This window comes from Periplaneta americana, chromosome 9 (genome assembly GCF_040183065.1).
Source record: "Periplaneta americana isolate PAMFEO1 chromosome 9, P.americana_PAMFEO1_priV1, whole genome shotgun sequence".
NCBI classification, from domain to species: Eukaryota; Metazoa; Arthropoda; class Insecta; order Blattodea; family Blattidae; genus Periplaneta; species Periplaneta americana.
The window spans coordinates 155,730,049-155,753,253 of record NC_091125.1 but is presented as its reverse complement, the minus strand read 5'-3'; the positions used below and the strand labels follow the sequence as shown (position 1 = coordinate 155,753,253).

Here is a 23,205-nt window from a genome sequence, read left to right as displayed (position 1 = left end):
ACGGGCTTTTAAGGAACCCGGAGGTTCATTGTCGCCCTCACATAAGCCCGCCATTGGTCCCTATCCTGAGTAAGATTAATCCATTCTCTATCATCATATCCCACCTCCCTCAAATCCATTTTAATATTATCTTCCCATCTACGTCTCGGTCTCCCTAAAGGTCTTTTTCCCTCCGGCCTCCCAACTAACACTCTATATGCTTTTCTGGATTCGCCGATACGTGCTACATGCCCTGCCCATCTCAAACGTCTGGATTTAATGTTCCTAATTATGTCAGGTGAGAATATTAGACTATTATTATTATTATTATTATTATTATTATTATTATTATTATTATTGATGGCGTCGGCAAACTGACGGTCACTTGCCGTTAAATGCGAATGTGTTGCCATTCCGAGAAAGGCTTCGGCACGAATTGGAGTCACGTAATTATCATGGTCTAGTCATGGCCATCTTGGCAATCGCCTAATATAAATGCATGTTCAAAGTTCTAAAAAACAAAGGAATTGCTATATTAAACTCATGTTAAACGTGCATTTATATATAAAATTATTCAATATTGGCCATCTTATGACTAAGAATGTGACGTCGCGCCGTAGCCTGTCTTTCTCGTTAGCCACGTGCCATTCGATGTGACGAAGACGGCGCCGGCCCGTGACGTTGACGTTTCGTATAATGTGAATCGACCTTAAGGGCCCTTACACACGAGCGACTTTTAGCCGCCAAGGTCGACTGCAAAAAGCAGTCGGTCTGCCGCCGACATGAGCGGTTCTTCGACGGCAGAAGCAGTCGACATGAGCGATTCTGCAGTCGATACGGGCGTTGTGTGTCGTCGGTTCCGGCGGCAGTCGAACTGCAAAAGATGTGTCATTTTTCACTCGTATTGTAATAATGCACGTCGAGGAAGAACTAATTGTATTGTTTCTTCTCCGTCCTAGAAAAAGACGTGTTAAATGTAGAAAATATTGGAAACATCGGATTGTCTTTCAATGAGCGCAGTATCCCCAATTTCACTGCCTTTTTCACGAGCTTCGTGCCTATGACGATAATTTTCTTCACTACTTCAGAATATCAGGGCTATCATTCCATCATCTGTTGGAAAAAGTGACAGACGATGCAGACTTAGGAAAATTTTTTCTGAATCTTCAGAGAGGTCTGAGAGAAGGAAAGCTAGGAACATACTGCAGGCCACCGGCGTCATTCGGCTAAGGTGCTCGCCTGTCGATCCGGAGTTGCACTCGGGCGTGGGTTCGATTCCCGCTTGGACTGATTATCTGGTTTGGTTTTTTCCGAGGTTTTTCTCAACTGTAAGGCGAATGTCAGGTAATCTATGGCGAATCCTCGGTCTCATGTCGTCATATAACATCTATCACCAATCCTATCGACTCTAAAATATCTAGTGGTTGATACAGCGTCGTTAAATTACCACACACACTGCAGTCTCAAAAAAGGAGTAACTTCTCTTTCTGACACAGATAAGCTTGATAGATCAGGGAAAGAAAGATGCTGCTAATTTTGTGAAGGAAATTACAATTACTACACCGAAACGTGTCACAAAATAAAAAGAGCGTACATGTCAGCTGCCATAAAGCCTATTCCACTAACTCCTGAGAAAGCTTTGCCTCTTGTTACAAAATAAATATTTTACCTCTAATTGCTGTACAAAGTTTGATCATAATCTGATAGATAGAAGGAAACTTATTAAATTTACCTAAATTCACCCCTATAATGGGATAGTTTCCTTTGCACAAATATAATTGGAGCTTGTACACAAAACAAATATGTTACCCTTAATTACCGTACAATTTTGATGAAAATCTGTTTCGTATGAGAAAAGGTATTATTTTTATCTAAATTCACCCCTACAATGGGATAGTTTCTTTTACACAAGTATAATGAGAGTTTGTATACAAAACCTATAACTACTGTGAAAATTTTAACGAAAATCTGTTAGATAGGAGAAAAGTTATTAATTTCCTCTAAATTTCTCCCCTTTCTCTCAAACGTAACAAGAGTTGCTTTACAAAACAAATATACTACCTGTAACTACTGTACAAAGTTTCATGAAAATCTGTTACATAGAAGAAAACTTATTGTTCTCTAAATACATCCCCCGTAAGGGGTAGTTCCCTTTGTACCAACGTAATCAATTTGTATACAAAACAAACATACTACCCGAAACTATTGCACAAAATTTTATAAAAATGTGTTACATAGGAGAAAGTTAATAATTTTCTCTAGATGCAACACATAAGGGGTAGTTTCCCTTATAAAAACTTTATCAAAGTTTGTATAAAAGACAAATATACTACGTGTAAATAATGTACAAAGTTTCATGAATATCTATTAAATAGGAGAAAAGTTATTGATTTTCTCTAAACGCGCCCTTTATAGCGGGTAATTTCGTTTATACAAACGTAATCAGAGTTTGTATACAAAAAATGTACTACTTGTAACTACTGTACAAAGTTACATGATAATCTGTTAAATAGGAGAAAAGATATTATATCCAGCTAAATGTAATGTTTAGAACCAATGCGTGTCGCCGACCTTGGCGGCTAAAAGCCGTCCGTGTGTAAGCAGAAAACGCTGCCGCCCGTCGCGGGAACCGACTGCAAGACAGCGGCTGCAGTCGGTCTGCCGTCGGTGTCAGCGCTCGTGTGTAAAGCAACCGGCATTTTCCATTTAAATACATTACCGACTGCATCTCCACGACAAGCCGCTAAGGTCAACTGCTTTTTGCAGTCGACCTTGGCGGCTAAAAGTCGCTCGTGTGTAAGGGTCCTAAATCGTTGGAATCGACTTCTGAAAAAAGACTCTTGTTGCACAGTATAAAAAAGATACAGTAGAGACAACTCTTGTCGGCACCTTTGAAGTTGCTGGTACTAAAATCAAGCTCAGGGAGGTCTAGTTCTCAATGAATCCAACCATGTCGCTAGTATCGGCAGAGCTAACAGCTGATTTTAGCGATCAGCTGTTCAGACATGCTAAAAGTTCAGAATGAAGCTTTGTATTAACTGTTGTAATTACGCCTTTGTTCTGTAGTGATATTTATGTCTTATTATGTAGGTCTAATGAAAATTCACTTTTTCTTTTCAATATATATATAAAATTGCAGTGTTTATGATTGAAGTAAAACATAATATTAGGGAAGTGCTCACCGTTTTATTCTGTTTCTTCATATCCATTGCATTTCATCTTGGATCACAATTTGTTGTAAAATACATACTGTACATCAGGGGAATATTTAATAAATAAACAAAAATTCGAGGTAACCTGTTATAATTAAAAATGTGTTCAGTATATATCCGATGTAGGCTACTAATTGTAGGCCTAACTACCAGGTGTAAAAAGAGGGCCTAATAATTATCTATTGCAACTTTTATCACATAACTATGTAATTCATTATGGAGTGCTGCAGTTGGAGAACAGTGCTTAACTGGCAACAGTTAAATCCCGGTAACTTCTTTCACTTTTCCTTTGCTATAATAGGCTACGTTTGAATTACAATATCCTTACCTTCTTCCATTTTCGTAAAAGATATATTGTAGTAACACATTTGAATTAACAAATTCTTACCTTCTTCCATTCTCGTAAAGGATTTTTTGTAGTCAGTAATACAAATTCTTAACTCCATAGCTAGAGACAAGGGCCTACACCAAACCCTAATTACGTCTTATAAGCTTGTAAGAGTCGAACTCAGAAAATAATTCCCTTACAAAGTAGGCTTATTACTATGGGCAAAAATCATTAGGCTATGTATGTAAATTCTGACAATTTTTAGCTCTTTCATACGCATACTAATTACTTATCTCTACACAAGCCTCGGATCCAGGAAATAATGCACTCACGGAGTTCAAACTACGGCATCTTACTACACGGGCAAGAGTCATTGCTCATATTAATGTTTCTCTTTTCAATCACTCTTTCATAGCTAGATCCAAGAGCTAGCTATACACCAACGTAATCGGGTAATTATTATGCAGCCGAGGTTATGTTTTCTTTCACTTACAGTAGTCTCTTTAGAGACATTCTATTCAACCGATACAGTTAGAAATTTTAATGTGTATGTTAATTCCAATTTGGAAACCACAATCAATATCAATATACAAAATATTACTGTCAATATAGGAATAATCATGTAGGCCTAAGTATAACGTTACTGGTATGAAATTATATCCATCACTAATATAATGTTATTAGCTAGTCAACAAAATTTTATTACATCCATTGTTGACGTAACTTCATCGAAACGAATCTCGTTGTCTATGTAGCTAATGGTTCAATATTACGTTACCAACATAAGCATCTACCAGTGACTTTAAAATTAGCGTCAATTAGTGAATATTTTCATGATGTTTACATACGGAAGTAATTATTATTATGATTATGTTGCCTTTCCTTTGCCTCATGTCTTTCAAATTGTTAAAATATGAGTAATAAATACTTTCAGTTAATGTTAAATTATGCCAGTCTTGTCGTAGATGGAGAACCATCTGGTGGAGGTTCCAGATAATACACCCGGTTTCGTGACATGCGCACTCAGAATTTGTTCCCACGAAATGGCTTAGGTGTCTTTACTGTATGTTCTCTATACTGTGCTTGTTGCCCAACTCTAGAATGAATGGAATGTTTACAATAACCAGTGCGTTTCTATATCATTGTGTTCTATTGGACAAAGCATAAGATGATAACCAATCAGGAAATGACTTTATTAACTGTTCGCACCAATAAGCAATGACACAAAAGTGGTAGCTGTTTAAGCCTTGGGTTTTCTGCTACTTTCCCACTGGCTCACTCTCTTTACACACTGTCAACGTGACGTGGTGCAGTTCTTATGACGACCAGAACGAGCTTGATGAATCATAGCAATTTCGTTGTTTCACTATTTCGTAGAAATCTGTTATTTATCCGTTACTTCTAAGCTCAGGGACCTGTTTCATGTAACTAGCAGTCTAGTTGTAGACTCATAGACTACTAAAACTAACTTGTTCATAAAAATAGTTGTGTAAAATAATAGTTAGCAGTGTGGGACTCATATTTAGGAGTATTATTTAGCAGTATAGCAACAATGCTGTTTCATAAAGCATGAGTAACTTACTGCCAATTTATACTTCTAATTATCCATTTTGTCATTTAATAGAAATGGATATAAGTGAGAAGAATATATTTGAATAGTATAGTATATTCCTTTTGAAAATAATTTTGTAGAAATGCATCCCTCATCTAGTAACGAACAGAATATTTTTGTGATACATCGAAGAATGTTCAGCCCTAGAAGAAATTATGATTTTATCGCAGAAACGCAATAACCATAATGAAATGTTCCGCCTAGCCTCTATTAAATTCAATCAACTGTTCATTGCCATTGAACTATTTTTAAAGCGTAATACTTAGAGAAATATACCTCTAACGCCAAAACAGCAATTGTATGCAGAATAATTAAGTGTGGTGAATAGTATAGATGAAGTACCGGCACTCTTTAAGGAACTTGTATGATGATCAGAAGATGTAAATGAATTTGTTTATAAGTTTATTGAACTTGGTGGACTGACATTAATTAATTCTTTATTCTAAGAATCTTTCCTTAAAAATTTTTTTCAGGACTTTTTGTTCTTTCTTTGATTTTGACATATTGAGTTACTATAGATAGTGTAAGACATGACCTGCTGGCAGAAAGTGGAAAGGAGGATAGCAATGGCAAAGGAAGCTTTTAACAGAAAAAGAAGCATCTTCTGCGGATTTCTGGGAAAAGAACTAAGGAAGAGATCATTGAAGTGCTTTGTGTGGAGTGTGGCACTATATGGGGACAGAAACATGGACATTTCGACGAAGTGAAGAGAAACGACTAGAAGCTTTTGAACTGGGAAATAATGGAGCGTATGAAGTGGACAGACAGAATAAGAAATTAACCTGTGTTGGAAAGAGTGGGTGAAGAAAGAAAGATACTGAAACTGATCAGGAAAAGAAGAAGAAATTGATTGGGTCACTGGCTGAGAAGAAACTGTCTACTGAAGGATGCACTGGGAGAAATAATACAGGTTTTGTATATTGTCGTACTTTACACATGATGTACGAACGCCACTATGTTGAATCTGAATCTTCAGATGATGAAGAAATGAAGTTATATGAACATATTTTGTTAATTAAAAGAAAATGTATGTCTAAAATTAAAGACAGAAAAATCTTGATAAGAAACAACATCGTATCCACGAGATAAAGGCGAGTTTCGGTCACTGATTTCTATCTTTCGGATTTGGATGATGATACGTTTAGATTTTATTCCAGGTTGTATAGACCTCAGTTATTTGCAATTCATGATATGATAGAGGATTATTTGCTATGTTCTGATTAAAATTATGCAGACTGTTAAAACATATAGACACAATTTCAAATGTTATAATTATTAATACAGTGCCTTCAAATTAAGACGCAACCCTGGCCACGGCAGGCGGGCGGGCGATAGACTGTTCTCTATAGAGGGAAAACCAAGCGGTGTTGTGCGGCGGTAGCCAGGCGGATAGGCCGGTATTTCAAGCGGGAAAACCCAGCATGTAATTTTTATTTTTTTTTTCATTTTAGTAGATTATTTTACGACGCTTTATCAACATCTAAGGTTATTTAGCGTCTGAATGAGATGAAGGTGATAATGCCGGTGAAATGAGTCCGGGGTCCAGCACCGAAAGTTTCCCAGCATTTGCTCATATTAGGTTGAGGGAAAACCCCAGGAAAAACCTCAACCAGGTAACCGGGAATCGAACCCGGGCCACCTGGTTTCGCGGCCAGACGCGCTAACCGTTACTCCACAGGTGTGGACAGCATGCAATTAGTGTTTTTTAGTTGGTTATTTAACGACGCTGTATCAACTACTAGGTTAGCAATTAGTGTTAGCAAATAGCTTACTACTAGTAGTAGTAGTCAACTATCTAGTGTTAATTTGTCTTCTGTAAGGTGTGAACGAGTTTGGTCAGTTTTAGTTTTAATTTAATGTGTTTGGTGAACTGTGATCTGTTTTAGTTTAAATTTATCATGGTGTTTACCACCATGTGACTTTTATCTTTGGGGTATGTTAACACATAAAGTTTATGTGAACAATCCTCATACATTAGAGGAACTTCAAGAAAATATTCGGGCCGTGATCTCCAGATTTCAAGGCAGGAATTGGATCGCGTATTTCAACATCTTCTTTGGTGTGAGCGTTGTATTGAAGCTGGTAGAGATCATTTTGAACATCTTATGTCTTTAGATAAGGAAATAAACACAATTAAATTAATTTTACGGACGATTAACTAACACTAAATATGGGTAGAAAGAATGCATGTCAGGCCACTTAGCAGTTGAATTACCGCATAACGCCGTTGGGTGTTACCGCTTGAGAGTACTGCCCACCTGCCGGTACCTGGGTTGCGTTTTAAGTTGAAGGCGCTGTACTACTCGTATTAAAGCTCACTAAAATGAAATGCAGCCCTAGTTATTTTCAGATCATCTGATATTTGTCTCCAGATTTCTTCTTAAAGTTCTTTTTTATATAGTTTTCATCCCGTGTACCCTATAAATCGTGACATCGTACAAATTCGATAAGTTTCTCGCTGCAATTATAATGAGCCATCTTTCCTCATTGTCAATGGGTGTTAAGTTGTAGCATTACCTTTTGCTTCGACTGTAGAAGAGTCAACACCTGTGGAGTAACGGTTAGCGCATCTGGCCGCGAAACCAGGTGGTTCGATTCCCGGTCGGGGCAAGTTACCTGGTTGAGGTTTTTCCGGGGTTTTCCCTCAACCCAATATGAGCAAATGCTGGGTAACTTTCGGTGTTGGACCCCGGACTCATTTCACCGGCATTATCACCATCTCATTCAGATGCTAAATAACCGAAGATGTTGATAAAGCGTCGTAAAATAACCTACTAAAATTTAAAAAAAAATCTGTAGAATATACTTGAAGTAGAAGTATATACTTCGTTTTGTATGCATAAATCTGATACTACTACTACGAAGTATGTACTACGCGGCGGTAATATAAACGGGATTCTTTTATTATAGGATATCGCTTAATTTTCGTCAAGTTTGACAAACGATGACGTCACAACATGGCTGTAGTTACGTCACAACGCAGTGACGTCACAACATGGCCGACGTAAACCAACACGACGAGTAAATAAAACTATCTAAAAAGAATAATCACACAAATTGACGATATCCCTTTCTGGAACAGAGCCTATCTGCTCTTATCCAAAACAGGATATCAGCAAAACAATTTCACAACATCCCATTCTGGAATACAACCCATCCGCTCTTATTCAAAATAGGATATCATCAACACGACCCCATTATCTAAAAAGCAATAATCACACAAACTGACGATATCCCATTCTTATCCAAAATAGGATATCAGCAAAACAATTTCAAAACATCCCATTCTGGAATACAACTCATCCGCTCTTATTCAAAATAGGATATCATCAACACGATCTCATTATCTAAAAAGCAATAATCACACAAATTGACGATATCCCATTCTGGAACAGCCCATCCGCTCTAATCCAAAATAGGATATCAGAAAAACAATTTCACAACATCCCATTCTGGAATACAACCCATCTGTTCTTATTCAAAATAGGATATCATCAACACGATCCCATACGTGAAATTTCGGCAATTCGACACTATACACGGCAGAGAAAACGCACTTATACCATTGAATTCACAGTATTCGCCCTCATGTCACTGAGATATCACCTCAACTAACCCTCTAACCTTATCACATATGTACGTCGACCTCATGTCACTGAGATATCACCTTAACTAACCCTCTAACCTTCTCACATATGTACGTCGACCTCATGTCACTGAGATATCACCTTAACTAACCCTCTAATTTTCTCGCATAAGTCGACCTCATGTCACTGAGATATCACCTCAACTAACCCTCTAACCTTCTCACATATGTACGTCGACCTCATGTCACTGAGATATCACCTTAACTAACCCTCTAACCTTCTCGCATAAGTCGACCTCATGTCACTGAGATATCACCTTAACTAACCCTCTAATTTTCTCGCATAAGTCGACCTCATGTCACTGAGATATCACCTCAACTAACCCTCTAACCTTCTCACATATGTACGTCGACCTCATGTCACTGAGATATCACCTTAACTAACCCTCTAACCTTCTCGCATAAGTCGACCTCATGTCACTGAGATATCACCTTAACTAACCCTCTAATTTTCTCGCATAAGTCGACCTCATGTCACTGAGATATCACCTCAACTAACCCTCTAACCTTCTCACATATGTACGTCGACCTCATGTCACTGAGATATCACCTTAACTAACCCTCTAACCTTCTCGCATAAGTCGACCTCATGTCACTGAGATATCACCTTAACTAACCCTCTAAGCTTCTCGCATAAGTCGACCTCATGTCACTGAGATATCACCTCAACTAACCCTCTAACCTTCTCACATATGTACGTCGACCTCATGTCACTGAGATATCACCTTAACTAACCCTCTAACCTTCTCGCATAAGTCGACCTCATGTCACTGAGATATCACCTCAATTAACCCACTAACCTTCTCACATATGTACGTCGACCTCATGTCACTGAGATATCACCTCAACTAACCCTCTAACCTTCTCACATATGTACGTCGACCTCATGTCACTGAGATATCACCTTATCTAACCCTCTAACCTTCTCACATATGTACGTCGACCTCATGTCACTGAGATATCACCTCAACTAACCCTCTAACCTTCTCACATATGTACGTCGACCTCATGTCACTGAGATATCACCTTAACTAACCCTCTAACCTTCTCACATATGTACGTCGACCTCGTGTCACTGAGATATCACCTTAACTAACCCTCTAACCTTCTCGCATAAGTCGACCTCATGTCACTGAGATATCACCTCAACTAACCCTCTAACCTTCTCACATGTACGTCGACCTCATGTCACTGAGATATCACCTTAACTAACCCTCTAACCTTCTCGCATAAGTCGACCTCATGTCACTGAGATATCACCTCAATTAACCCACTAACCTTCTCACATATGTACGTCGACCTCATGTCACTGAGATATCACCTTAACTAACCCTCTAACCTTCTCGCATAAGTCGACCTCATGTCACTGAGATATCACCTCAACTAACCCTCTAACCTTCTCACATATGTACGTCGACCTCATGTCACTGAGATATCACCTTAACTAACCCTCTAACCTTCTCGCATAAGTCGACCTCATGTCACTGAGATATCACCTCAATTAACCCACTAACCTTCTCACATATGTACGTCGACCTCATGTCACTGAGATATCACCTCAACTAACCCTCTAACCTTCTCACATATGTACGTCGACCTCATGTCACTGAGATATCACCTCAACTAACCCTCTAACCTTCTCACGTCGACCTCATGTCACTGAGATATCACCTCAACTAACCCTCTAACCTTCTCACATACGTCGACCTTGTTCACCCCTCCGTTTCACTCCTCTTGGGCCAGCAACGCACTTCATAGCCAAACAAATCACCAGTAGCACAACTGCTCACGAATTGAACAAATAATAGAATGATTTACACACCATCCAAACACATGCTTTACCAGTACGCCATTCAAACCTCATCAGTACCAACCACCAATAAAATTTACACTTATACCAACCTAACCACCGGAATCCACAGTGACCTCTACATTTTTTCCCCCAAACACAAAATGTAACCCTACTAACCGATGCCGTCAATCTTCTGACATCACCCCATTCCCCAATCTAGCCAACATATATTCTCATAAACATACTACCGATATCACAGTCTACTATATACAGTCGCGAAGATCAATATGTACTAAAAATGCAAACATGGGTAGTTGCCCACCACTAGGATCGCTACTATCGCCTCATCATCGCAGATATCTCTCCTAGTAGACAACAAAATATGTTACACTTTCGTTGTGTTCTTTTGGAAAAATTAACACCTTCCTTCCATTATTGAAATATTAAATGCATAAAGTTAATTTATTATTTTAATGAAGTATATTAAATTCCACCATAAACTCGAAGATACCTGCAAGAAATAGGTTAATATTATTTTTGTTTGTTCAAAACGAACTGAAATTTACTATAATCATTTCACTCATTCAAGATTATAGCTATAATTAACTATGAAACCAATAAATATTAATTTGCATTTCCCTTTACAACAATAATAATGGAAATATGAATTAATGGAGTAACTTACGTGTACCGGTACTTGTAGTGAAGGTTTACGTAGTTAAAGTGGGATGAGGTTAAGCAATAATAATAATCACACCAGAATTGGAAATAAAACGTGATCAATAAATTTTATTGTAACAGACTTTTTCTACGTCTCTAGTAAAGTAACAAATAAAAATAACAACAAAATTAACAGCTATAATTAAAAACATATCCTTTGAAAAAAAAAGTAGGCCTAAGCAATAATAATCCCACCAGAATTGAAAATAAAACGTGATCAATAAATTTCGTTAAAACAAACTTAATTTTTCTACGTCTCTAGTAAAATATTATTATCCCAATTATTGTATTTTAGCCATTAACATTTTCATTACAACCAATAACGAACATTTCACAAGCATCAATGTGAAATACGCAACGAGCTAGCACTCGATGGAAATACGACACAGTCCAAAGTCGACCGCGGACAGTCTATTGTTTCTAGTTGCTAACCGCTTGGAGCGCTTTATCACGAGATTTGCAAAAAATCACCTCAAGCTTCGCGACTGTATATAGTAGACTGTGCCGATATCCTATAGTCATATAGACCCGTTTTTGTCTTCCATGCATTTATGTGAATTTCTTTGTGGGAAAATTGGTTGTTGTCCTCAAAATCTGACAAAGGACAATTACGAGGAAGTGGGAAGTGTAGAAGAGAGAGCAAGAGAACAACTGCTGTCTGTTAATCTACTATAAAAATACTCAGCATTGTTAAACAAGTCGCAAACTCCTGCCGCAAGAAGTAATAAAAAAAACCATCCAGGTTATGAAAGTTGAAGTGTAAGTTTACAGCAAGAAAAGAATGGGAGAAAAGCAAATTATGAAGAAAATAAATAACAAGTGAAGTAAAAATCAGACTTAAATCAGAGAGGCCCAAAATGTTAATCATTAAATTTACATGTAACCTAAAATATTGTACGCACACGGAATTTTTTTGCGAAAATTAAATATACGAATATATCATAGAATCATTTTGCTAAAAATATATTATTTTAAATAACAATATCAAAAATCAGCTAACAGATAGAATTCTAGCTATCTCAAAATCAACATTTGAGTAGTCCATTACAAAAAATTGATCATATAACATTTTTTATTTGTAAAACCTCCTACACCTTCTTATAATCACTTGCATAAATTCTGTCATATTAAACCGTACAACTGCTTATGCTGAGCTAACAAAGTCTCAAACACTGCAGACTACGATTTTTCTTAGTTTACACTTAGAAGTAGAAGTATATACTTCTTGTTATGCATATAAATAGTTGTTTATACTATACTTGTTTTTTTTTTAGATGGGACATGACAGTTAAGCGGCCGAGCTTGGAACGACAGTGCCATATTGCCAGTATGGACTACCATGCTGCCAGCTGATGGAAGCTAGCTATTGACGTTAAGATGGCCGACGTTAAAACATTCATTGACAATTGACGCGAAGGTAAGAAAACAATACAAAAATCGACAGAGAATCAAAGACGAAACGTACCAATGCTAACATTGTGTGCACAATAAATGTCGCCAAGAGAGCTATTAAGCACTCGCCACGTGGGAACGGTAAGTTTGGCAACTCAACTGCTGTTACCATAGCAACAGACCAGTAGCGGATAGTGGATCTGAAAGTTGAGGAGGCCAAGACATGACTAATGAGAGTTCGCATTACATGTATTAAAAATATAAGGCCTGTAACGTACCTCATTATCAAGCGCAGAATTTATAGGTTTTAAGAAACTAAAATTAGGTTTTCCAATCTATGTTTTAGGATTTTTTTTTTAATCTTATGTTTAGGAGTTTATATGATCTTATGGGGAAGATAAATAAAAATAAACAACATACTGTTAATATATTACAATATTATTAGAGTTACATTCAAATATCCGTTATTATATCTAGTTATATATTATCGCTATAAATCTAAAAACAGCCTGCTGATTCACGTGGTGATGATGCAATGTTTTATGGAACTATTTACCAATATTAATACATATTAATAATCTATTATGTTTACAACACTGTATCTTTATTAAATTATTACTCCCGCAAACCCCTCATTTAAGTAGTGCTCCGATATGAATTAGGTATCTTTTTGCGGTACAGCAGTACAGTTGTCAGCAGTGTCTCCAAATTCGGCTCCTCTCGCGCGTTCTAGCTAAGTTTAAACACTCCGCTAACCAGCTATCTTATTGGTTGAACTGCTGTTGTCATGGTTACCGGGGAGCAGAGCAGTGGCGTGTGGTGATAAATAATCCTGGTGGTGCACAAATATTTATTATGATTATTATTATTATTATTATTATTATTATTATAGATACTAACTACTACATAACTATTAACATATGTTACGTAGGTATAGATTTACATAATTTTGTTAGTCAAGAAATTGCAGTTAATCATTTTCCTATATAGGTCCAGTAATAGCAAAGTAAAGTGTTCAATTTCTATTGCAGCACACCGTAAATAGTATTGTTTTCGCTATATTGCGTTTTATAACACAGTTCACAAGCATTCGATACGTGTGTCGTCTTACCAGCCTTAACTGCTAAAAAGTCAGCAGCTTTCTTTATTTCTTTGAAATCTCATCATGGCATACATCAAAATGGTTTGAAGGATTTCGTTCTGTATAGTGTTTGATGTGCTCTTAAACACTGTTCCTCTTTCCAAATGTTCCTTAAGAGTGCGTCTAATTCAGAACTGAAATTGATGAGGCCAAGAAAAATACTAGCGTTTAAAGATGAGTTTCCGTCTTCGTGACCTCTTAAAGCCAACTCAAAAGCTCCACAAAACCGCACGCACATATCTGTTCTTGGTAACTTTATCATTGTGAAGTGCAACAATCCAATTGAATCCAATTGTGTCTGTATGTTTGTTTGACCCAACACTGCTAATTTAACATTATTGTTGAAGTGTGAAGCTGAAGAATCGTGTTTTTTAATTCTTTCATTAATGTGCTTCAAATCAATCATATCTGCAGAACGATAATCAAAATTATATAGTTACTACGCACAGTCCTAAATTCAAACAGAAAAATAAATAAAATTCATAAAACGTACTTATTTTTGTCAATAAATGTTCGCCGTCGAACAATAGGCAAGGAAAACAAAATATAGCGTCTTTTATATTGCAGCCACATACTGCATTTTTCGTAAGTCCGAATGTTGAATTTTCTAGTCACTTCTCTATTAATGTTCTTCGTCACTTATAATTTCAATTCATGTGTAGTTCTACCCATCTTATTTATTTTGATCTTTTCGTGTAAAGGTCTTATAGAAAATTACACATTTAAAAGATTTTGCACACTATTCATTATAACATTTATGATGGAACGAGCTTGAGAACACATCTGAAAGTGCTCCTAACCCCTCCTACGCACACTATATTGCCTCCCTACCATGCTCCAAAGCCTGCCAGTGAAACAGTACTACTGCGCATGCTCGAATGGAACAGTGTGCCGCAAGTGTCGAGCGGGAAACGTAAGTACCAGGCGTCAACAAGAACAGTACACGTGCAGTGTTATTTTTAAATAGTATTATAATAAAGAATTATGTCGCTCACATAGTCTACTGCAGCTCATTTATATAAATTTAAAAACATACGTTATTTGAAGAGGTGGTGCACTGCTCCTGTGCTCCTTAAGAGAAATCGCCACTGGAGCAGAGTGATGTAGCTGTCTCCTCTCTCCCGCTCTCGCATAGACACTGCAGGTTGCTAGATGTCGACTATACAGGTTACAGCGCTATCTGTTATTTTTCGGTACGAATTATTTGTACTATCTACGTATAGCGAGTGGGCATCACCATCTGGATGTGGCCGACTTGCTGTCGTAGTCAATAGTAAAATTAATATAAAAGGAAAAAATGTTCGTCATTTGCTATAACTTGTCTGTGATCTTAATTCAGCTGGAATTAATATTGTCCCTTGCCTCCCCTGAAAATCCGCCGCTGCAACAGACCTACCACACTATGTGACATTCAGTTGTTTATCCGATTGCAAGCTTAAAGCCCATTCACAATGATAGTTCAGTCGCTCTAATTTCCGGCAGCCAATCATGTTGCAGGTCGACCACATTTAAACGTGTGCTCTTGTGATTTGCTGATGAAGATGTAAAGCATTTCCTAAGGCTGGATAAATACTTAATATATAATCGCCCGCCATTTTGGCTCTTTCGTTGGCGTTCGCAGAAAGCACACGAGGACGTTATTTGCCGCTCAATTATTTGCTGAATTACAGTGCGTTTGATTTATTATCATAGGAGCTATGACATGATAATGTTTAACGGTGTGGCAAATAGATCCCTCGTCTGGTAGCTTGGCAACGAAAGAACAAAAATGGCGAACCTACCTAGCCTTTACAGAGCCTTGACTTCCTAAGACATAAGCAAAGAGGAGGAGTCACGCCGGGAATAACAGCGTCGCGACTATAGTCACTAAACTTTGTCACTTTATTCACTGAGATTGGTTGAAAATAAAACTAGCTATTCACTACGTACAGTTTAACACTGCCCACTGATGTTGATTTAGAATGAAATGACACTATTCACTATAGCTTATCACTGTAATATCCACTTATACATACACAAGGGATTAGATAGGCTGTACAACTAAAAACGATGAAGAATTCATAGCTTGGAGAGCACAACAGCCTATTTTTTTTAACTTGGAACACTTTCGGTGGGTTTTATTTTTGTCTTTCAATGCCTGCTTTTCATTTTGACCTTGAAGTAATTATTAATAAATATGTTGACCAATACCTTGCTACACTTTACTGCTAGTTTTCGTAAAGTCATTTCACATTTACACATTACATCAAAATCTGTGGTATTTAATTCAAAGAAAGCTATTGCTAAATTGATGACAAGCTTCCTCTGACAGTTCAACTGTAAGAAGTCATTTTCAAATGTTTCCTTAGTAAAATGTTAAATAGTTTATACACAAGTGTACACAAACTAACAACAAAATCAGAAGGGCATTTCAGACCACCACGGTTTAAGGCATCAAAATAAGAAAATGTTGTATTGTTTTCAATTATCAAGTCCCTGGCTGTAGACAAAGTTGACACACATGAGTCACACTTTTCTGTATTTGATCCTAACGAGTTAAGTACACTATGAGCAACATAGCCACCAATGCAGATTAGAATGTCCTGTGTACTTCTGTCAATTTCAACTGCATGTAGATTTCTAATGCACCATCAAACTTATTCAAGACACTGTCTGGTACATTTTGGACAGCATGGGTATTCATATCTGAACAAGCTGATACAAAGAATGTTATTGACAGTTCTCCTAATGATGCTGATTTCATTCTTAGAACACTACAAAGTTCCAATTTTCTTTCTGATTCTAGAACCTACTCTGCTGAAACATGATAATTACCACCACTCATCTGGCGGTACTGTCCAAATCTGCCCTCCAACTTGTCCGTCTGAAATTTTCCCAGCAGTACATACAGTAGCGTGCAAATTAATCTGAACACGACATATTTTTACATTTTCTGTCATTGTTGGCCTCACAGCTGCTCATACCGCTTTAATTGACATCTGTAGTACGTGTAATTCCATTGTTGAAGGTCTGTCGTGATTATTTTTTTTATAATATGCGACATTTTGCCTGTCGTTTTGTACTTATAAGCATTTCAGTTGTGTTGAAGACTTAATACTGCAATCCTGTGTACATTCTGTCGTCTTCACAAATGGATACAACTCCACGAAAACGGTCTAAAATTATAACATTAGCAGAGCATTCTTCTATGACACAGAGGCAAATTGCTGCAGAATGTCACATCGGTTTGGCTACTGTTAATTCGATCATAAAACGATAAAGGGAGACTGGATCCATCACACCTCAGAAAAAAGGAAACTGTGGCCGGAAAAGGAAGACTTCACCAGCAGATGATCGTTTGATTGTCAGGAAAAGTAAATTAAATCCTAGACTAATTGCTGTCGACTTAACCCGCGAGTTAATGGCTACCACTGGGGCGAATAGTCACATCACAACAGGCGGCGTAGGCTTTTGGAAGCTGGACGAAGGGCTCATAAGCCTATTTAATGGCAACTGCTAACCCCTGTTATGTGCAAAAAACGCTTAATGTGGGCAAAATTACATCAACCCTGGACAGTGAATGACTGGAAGAATGTACTTTTTTCCGATGAGTCTCATTTCGAGGTCCACGGCCACCATGTTTCTTACATACGGAAAGGATCCGAAAAAGTAACAGCACCCAAATATCCCCCTAAAGTAATGTTTTGGGGTTGTTTTACACATGAAGGGCCTGGAGCATTAATACCTATCAAGGGAATGATGAATTCTGACAAATATATTCACTTATTGGAAACCAGAATCGTACCCCAGCTACAAAAATCATTTCCAGATGGCAGAGGTGTGTTCCAACAAGACCTGGCACCATGCCATACGTCTCGAAAAACTACAGAATTCTTCAACAAGAAGAATATTCAGGTACTCCCCTGGCCAGGCAACTCATCCGACATCAACCCCATTGAGAACTTGTGGTCAATTTGCAAAAGAAGAATGCAAAAAATGGATTGTTCTACAAAGGAGAAGATGATTTCTGCCCTCACTGGTGTATGGTTTCGCGATGAAGAAATGAAGAATATTTGTGGGAAATTAGTGGAATCCATGCCAAATCGTCTCAGAGCTGTTATTAGGAACAAGGGAGGCCACATAGATTACTGAGGTATGTCTTAGATCCTTTTTGATCCCGTTTGAGTGTTTTTGCATAAGTAATTACGTTGTTCGGATTAATTTGCATGCTACTGTACTTCCATTTCAGTTCATGGAATATGTATTTACACATGTAAATTAAACTCTCGATTGTGTGTGTCAGAGCTGATGAAATCTTAATGGAAACAGCTACTTTTGGTACTTCTGTAAAGCAGTTGTCCTCAGTTTTGCATAATAGTACATAATCTCCTTTATTTATAACAATGAAGGGGGAAATATTTCTGTTGCTCACCTGAATCTTAAATTCTTGATATTCAATTATGTTGTCCCTTTCATTCCATTCTTCGAACTGCTGTTTGTCACATGCTACGACAGTAGCTAAACGTTGACTGGGGTCTTTTCTTTCCTGTGGCAATTGTTTAGTTAAATAGGAAAGTAGGTTTTCAAAAATTGTAGGATATGCTTCCTCTTGTAGTTTCAACTTTTTTCTAGGCACAGTTATAAACGAACCGTTTGCACATGGAAATTTATCTTCTCTTATAACAAAATCAGAATCAAAATGTTTTATGCAAATCACTGAGTTGTTTGTTGGGGTAAAATGTTCACGATGAATGCTTCTTGTCCACTTATCCCTTAAATCTTTATCTTTTGCAAACAAAAATACGTGTACAAACGGACTTTCTTTATCGTAATTCGATTTGCAACCTGGGACACTACACATGCAAAGCATTTTAAGATTAACAACATAACAACACTTTCAAGCTTTGTTCTCTTACTTACTTACTGGCTTTTAAGGAACCCGTAGGTTCATTGCCGCCCTCACATAAGCCCGCCATTGGTCCCTATCCTGAGCAAGATTAATCCAGTCTCTACCATCATATCCTACCTCCCTCAAATCCATTTTAATATTATCTTCCCATCTACGTCTCGGCCTCCCCAAAGGTCTTTTTCCCTCCGGCCTCCCAACGAACACTCTATATGCATTTCTGGATTGCCCATATGTGCTACATGTCCTGCCCGTCTCAAACGTCTGGATTTTATGTTCCTAATTATGTCAGGTGAGGTATACAATGCGTGCAGCTCTGCATTGTGTAACTTTCTCCATTCTCCTGTAACTTCATCCCTCTTAGCTCCAAATATTTTCCTAAGAACCTTATTCTCAAACACCCTTAATCTCTGTTCCTCTCTCAAAGTGAGAGTCCAAGTTTCACAACCATACAGAACAACCGGTAATATAACTGTTTTATAAATTCTAACTTTCAGACTTTTTGACAGAAGACTAGATGACAAAAGCTTCTCAACCGAATAATAACAGGCATTTCCCATATTTATTCTGCATTTAATTTCCTCCCGAGTGTCATTTAGATTTGTTACTGTTGCTCCAAGATATTTGAATTTTTCCACCTCTTCGAAGGATAAATCTCCAAATTTTATAGTTCCATTTCATACAATATTCTTTTCGGGATTTACTTCCAACCCTACCGCTCTACTTGCTTCAACAAGAATTTCCGCGTTTTCCCTAATTGTTTGTTCCCTACGAAAACAATTTATGTTAATTATAATGTCACAATTCTGTTATTATATACTAACTTATAAACCCTTCAACGATTGCACTAGAGGCAAATGATACAAGAAACACAATAAACATTCACATGAAGTACGTAGCCTATACTTTCACAGTTGCGTTAACCACTCTATTGTCCACCATGTTTGTTTACTTCCGCTTACAGTGTCAGGTCCGGTAATATAGGAGGTCCTGGAAAAAGTGTTCAATTTTGGGTCGAGGAACAGCGCTCGTAGTGAGTCTAGGTTAAACTATAAAACGTCTTTGACTAGCAGCATTAACGTGAGTGTGAAATGTGATTAAACTGTGGCGAAATCAGAGCAGTGTATATTAGAGAGTACCGCATTCTCGGCGGCGGCAGCCATATTTACTCCTGGCTCAGCACAGATGCATAAGCAGTAATGCTGGAAGGAAGATCATTAAAGGCGATATCATACATGTTGTTGTGGTTTATTGAATACAGGAGCCAAGGATTAATAAACAGTATTGTCACAGTGAAATGTCTCATTAGAGATAACACTTTATTATTTATGTTATGTCCATTTCAATAGGGATATCATCAGCAATTTTCTACAGCAATTCTCATACCAACACTTCGACTGCCACATTTAGCAGATTGTTGTAGTGCATTTGCTAACAGACAATTTTCCTAACAATAAATACATTCTAGTTCTAAAATACAGTGATAAGACATTTTCGAAAATATTATGACAAGTTGGGAACGTATGAGTTGAAGTGTTATTGAATAAAGACTTCAAATCCTTTAGTGTCAACTCATTTTCTACCAACGTTTCACATTTCTCTGCATTTACAATTATACCAAACACGAATTTACAAGGATATACAAGTGACATTTCCTTGTACGACTTGAGAGTCATGTAACGGAGAGTAGAAAATAATTTTTCTAACGCATCCTGCGTGGATCTATCTGGTGTAAGATATTTGAATTTCGCTTTATTAAGACAACTTTCTTGAAAATCAAGAACTGTTTTTGTTACTGTATTATACCAGTTTGGAATGGTTTCCAACGTCCGCTTTTTCCCACCATGATATTTTCAATTATGAATATTATGTCATTACTTACTTATGGCTTTTAAGGTACTCGGAGGTTCATTGCCGCCCTCACAAAAGTTCCCCATCAGTCCCTATCCTGTGCAAGAATAATCCAGTTCCTACCATTATATCCTACCTCCTTCAAATCCATTTTAATATTAACCTCCTTCGTCTCTGCCTTTCCAAAGATCGTTTTCCCTCCGGCTTCACAACTAACACTCTATATGCATTTCTGGATTCACCCATACGTGCTACATGCCTTGCCCACCTCAAACTTCTGGATTTAATGTTCCTAATTATGTCTGGTGAAGAATACAATGCGTGCAGTTCTCCGTTGTGTAACTTCCTCCATTCTCCTGTAACTTCATCCCTCTTAGCCCCAAATATTTTCCTAATTACCTTATTCTCAAACACTCTCAATCTCTGTTCCTCTCTCAAAGTGAGAGTCCAAGTTTCACAACCATGCAGAACAGTTTTATAAATTCTAACTTTCAGCTTTTTTGATAGCAGAGTAGGTGATAAAATCTTCTCAACCGAATTTCTCATATTTATTCTGCGTTTAATTTCCTGCCGAGTGTCATTTATATTTGTTACTGTTGCTGTAAGATATTTGAATTTTTCTACCTCTTGGAAGGATAAATTTCTAATTTTTATACTGTATTTCCATTGCGAATAATATTCTGGTCACGAGATATAATCATATATTTTGTCTTTTCGGGATTTACTTTCAAACCTGTCTCTTCACTTGCTTCAAGTAAAATTTCTGTGTTTTCCCTAATACTTTGCGGATTTTCTCCTAACATATTCATGTCACTCGCATATAAAAGAAGTTTTAATCCGTTCAATTCCATACCCTCCCTGTTATCCTGAACTTTCCTAATGGCATATTCTAGAGCAAAATTAAGAAGTAAAGGTGATAGTACATCTCCTTGCTTTAGCCCGCAGTGAAAATATTATGTCGTTGAGAATATTAATCATTGAAGTATATTCCTCCTCTTGTTTGTGATTTAATGCCAACTTTGCACAACGACAATTGATTAACATTGATTAACTGCACAACAACACGGCATTCTTCAAGATAACAATGGAATATCACACAAGAAACCTGTGTTCCTACGCAAGTCTTGCGTTGTACAGTCTCTGCAGGAGTAAATATGGCCACCGCGTCGGCATTTTTTGGGTGCGAAATATCGCGGACCTGACATCTAGCGGAGCGGCGTGGAATTACGTCCACAAATACAAATATTAGCATAACAGGATTCGGATTATTGTTTAAAACGTGAGTGACTAATGTGGAATAATATATGAAACAGTTAAGAAATGTTGAATAGTATTTAATGTAAAATTATCTTATATCAAAACTGCATATTATGAGAAATATTGCATACTTTATATTACTTTCCGTAATTAATTGTTAGATATTCTTTCTTTGGTTTAGGGAGACAAAATCAATTCTGACATTAAGAATGAATTTACAATAATGCTTTATATACGCACTGCTGACAACTGCAAATATAAAATTGATAGTAATCTGATGCTTGTAATAATAGTAAAGCCATTTGGACAACAATAAAACTTAATTTGATAAAACCTTAAAATTTCCAATACACTTTAATTTCTATTCATTTATTAGGTCTAAATAAAAAAGCTAATTTGTATTTTTCTATTAACACAAAGACGAATGAATTAGGCCTACTAGGACAGTTAAGCGGCCGAGCTTGGAACTACAGTGCCATGTTGCCAATATGAACTACCAGCTGATGGACGCTAGCAATTGTCATTAAGATGTCTGACGTTAGAACATTCATTGACAGTTGACGCGAAGGTAAGAAAAAATACAAAAATCAACAGAGAATCAAAGACGAAACGTATCAATGCTAACATTGTGTACACAATAAATGTCGCCAAGAGAGCTGTTAAGCACTCGCCACGTGCGAACTGTAAGTTTGGCAATTCAACCGTTGTTACCATAGCAACAGGCCTACCACGCTATGTAACATTCAGTTGTTTTTCCGATCGCAACGCTCCTGTCATGTCCCATCTTTCAAAAAAAAACAAGTATGTTTTTGACTCACGTTTTATGATCCCTCAGAAATCGAAAGTACGATTTGGAGCAATTTGTAATGCTGTAATTTTGTAGCAATTATTATAAACAGCACATATACACCCTCATATTTTAACACATTAATATTGATAAAACTATTAACTATATATATATATTTTTTTTAAGATGGGACATGGCAGTTAAGCGGCCGAGCTTGGAACCACAGTGCCATGTTGCCAATACGGACTACAATGCTGCCAGCTGATGGAAGCTAGCAATTGACGTTAAGATGGCTGACGTTAAAACATTTGTTGACAACTGACGCGAAGGTAAGAAAACAATACAAAAATCGACAGAGAATCGAACACGAAACGTCTAGTGGCTAGAGCACTAGACTTATAATTCTGTGGATCCGGGTTTGATCCTCAATGTACCCTGATTTGCAACCAGTCTTGGGAAAGTCCATGGTTCAGGTAACGAGTTTTTCTCTGAGAGCTCCGGTTTCCCTGTGGAATCCTTAGAATCTCATTGCAGGTAATGTAGATCATCCTCCAATGGCACACCCTGGGCAACAACTGTCTGTTAATTGGTCTACACAACTGG

At 37.3% G+C, this 23,205-nt stretch overlaps 1 long non-coding RNA gene across 2 annotated transcripts in view; it reads left to right on the top strand.

The window, feature by feature from the left end:
* LOC138706654 (uncharacterized) overlaps window positions 1-23,205 on the top strand; it is a 74,425-nt gene that overhangs the window by 21,093 nt on the left and 30,127 nt on the right. The window contains exons 2-3 of one of the 2 annotated variants that reach the window (XR_011334040.1): window positions 12,564-12,706; window positions 22,789-22,931. This is a non-coding gene — a long non-coding RNA (uncharacterized lncRNA). The remainder of the gene's footprint in view (window positions 1-12,563; window positions 12,707-22,788; window positions 22,932-23,205) is intronic. The other variant, XR_011334041.1, reaches the window with a different exon arrangement.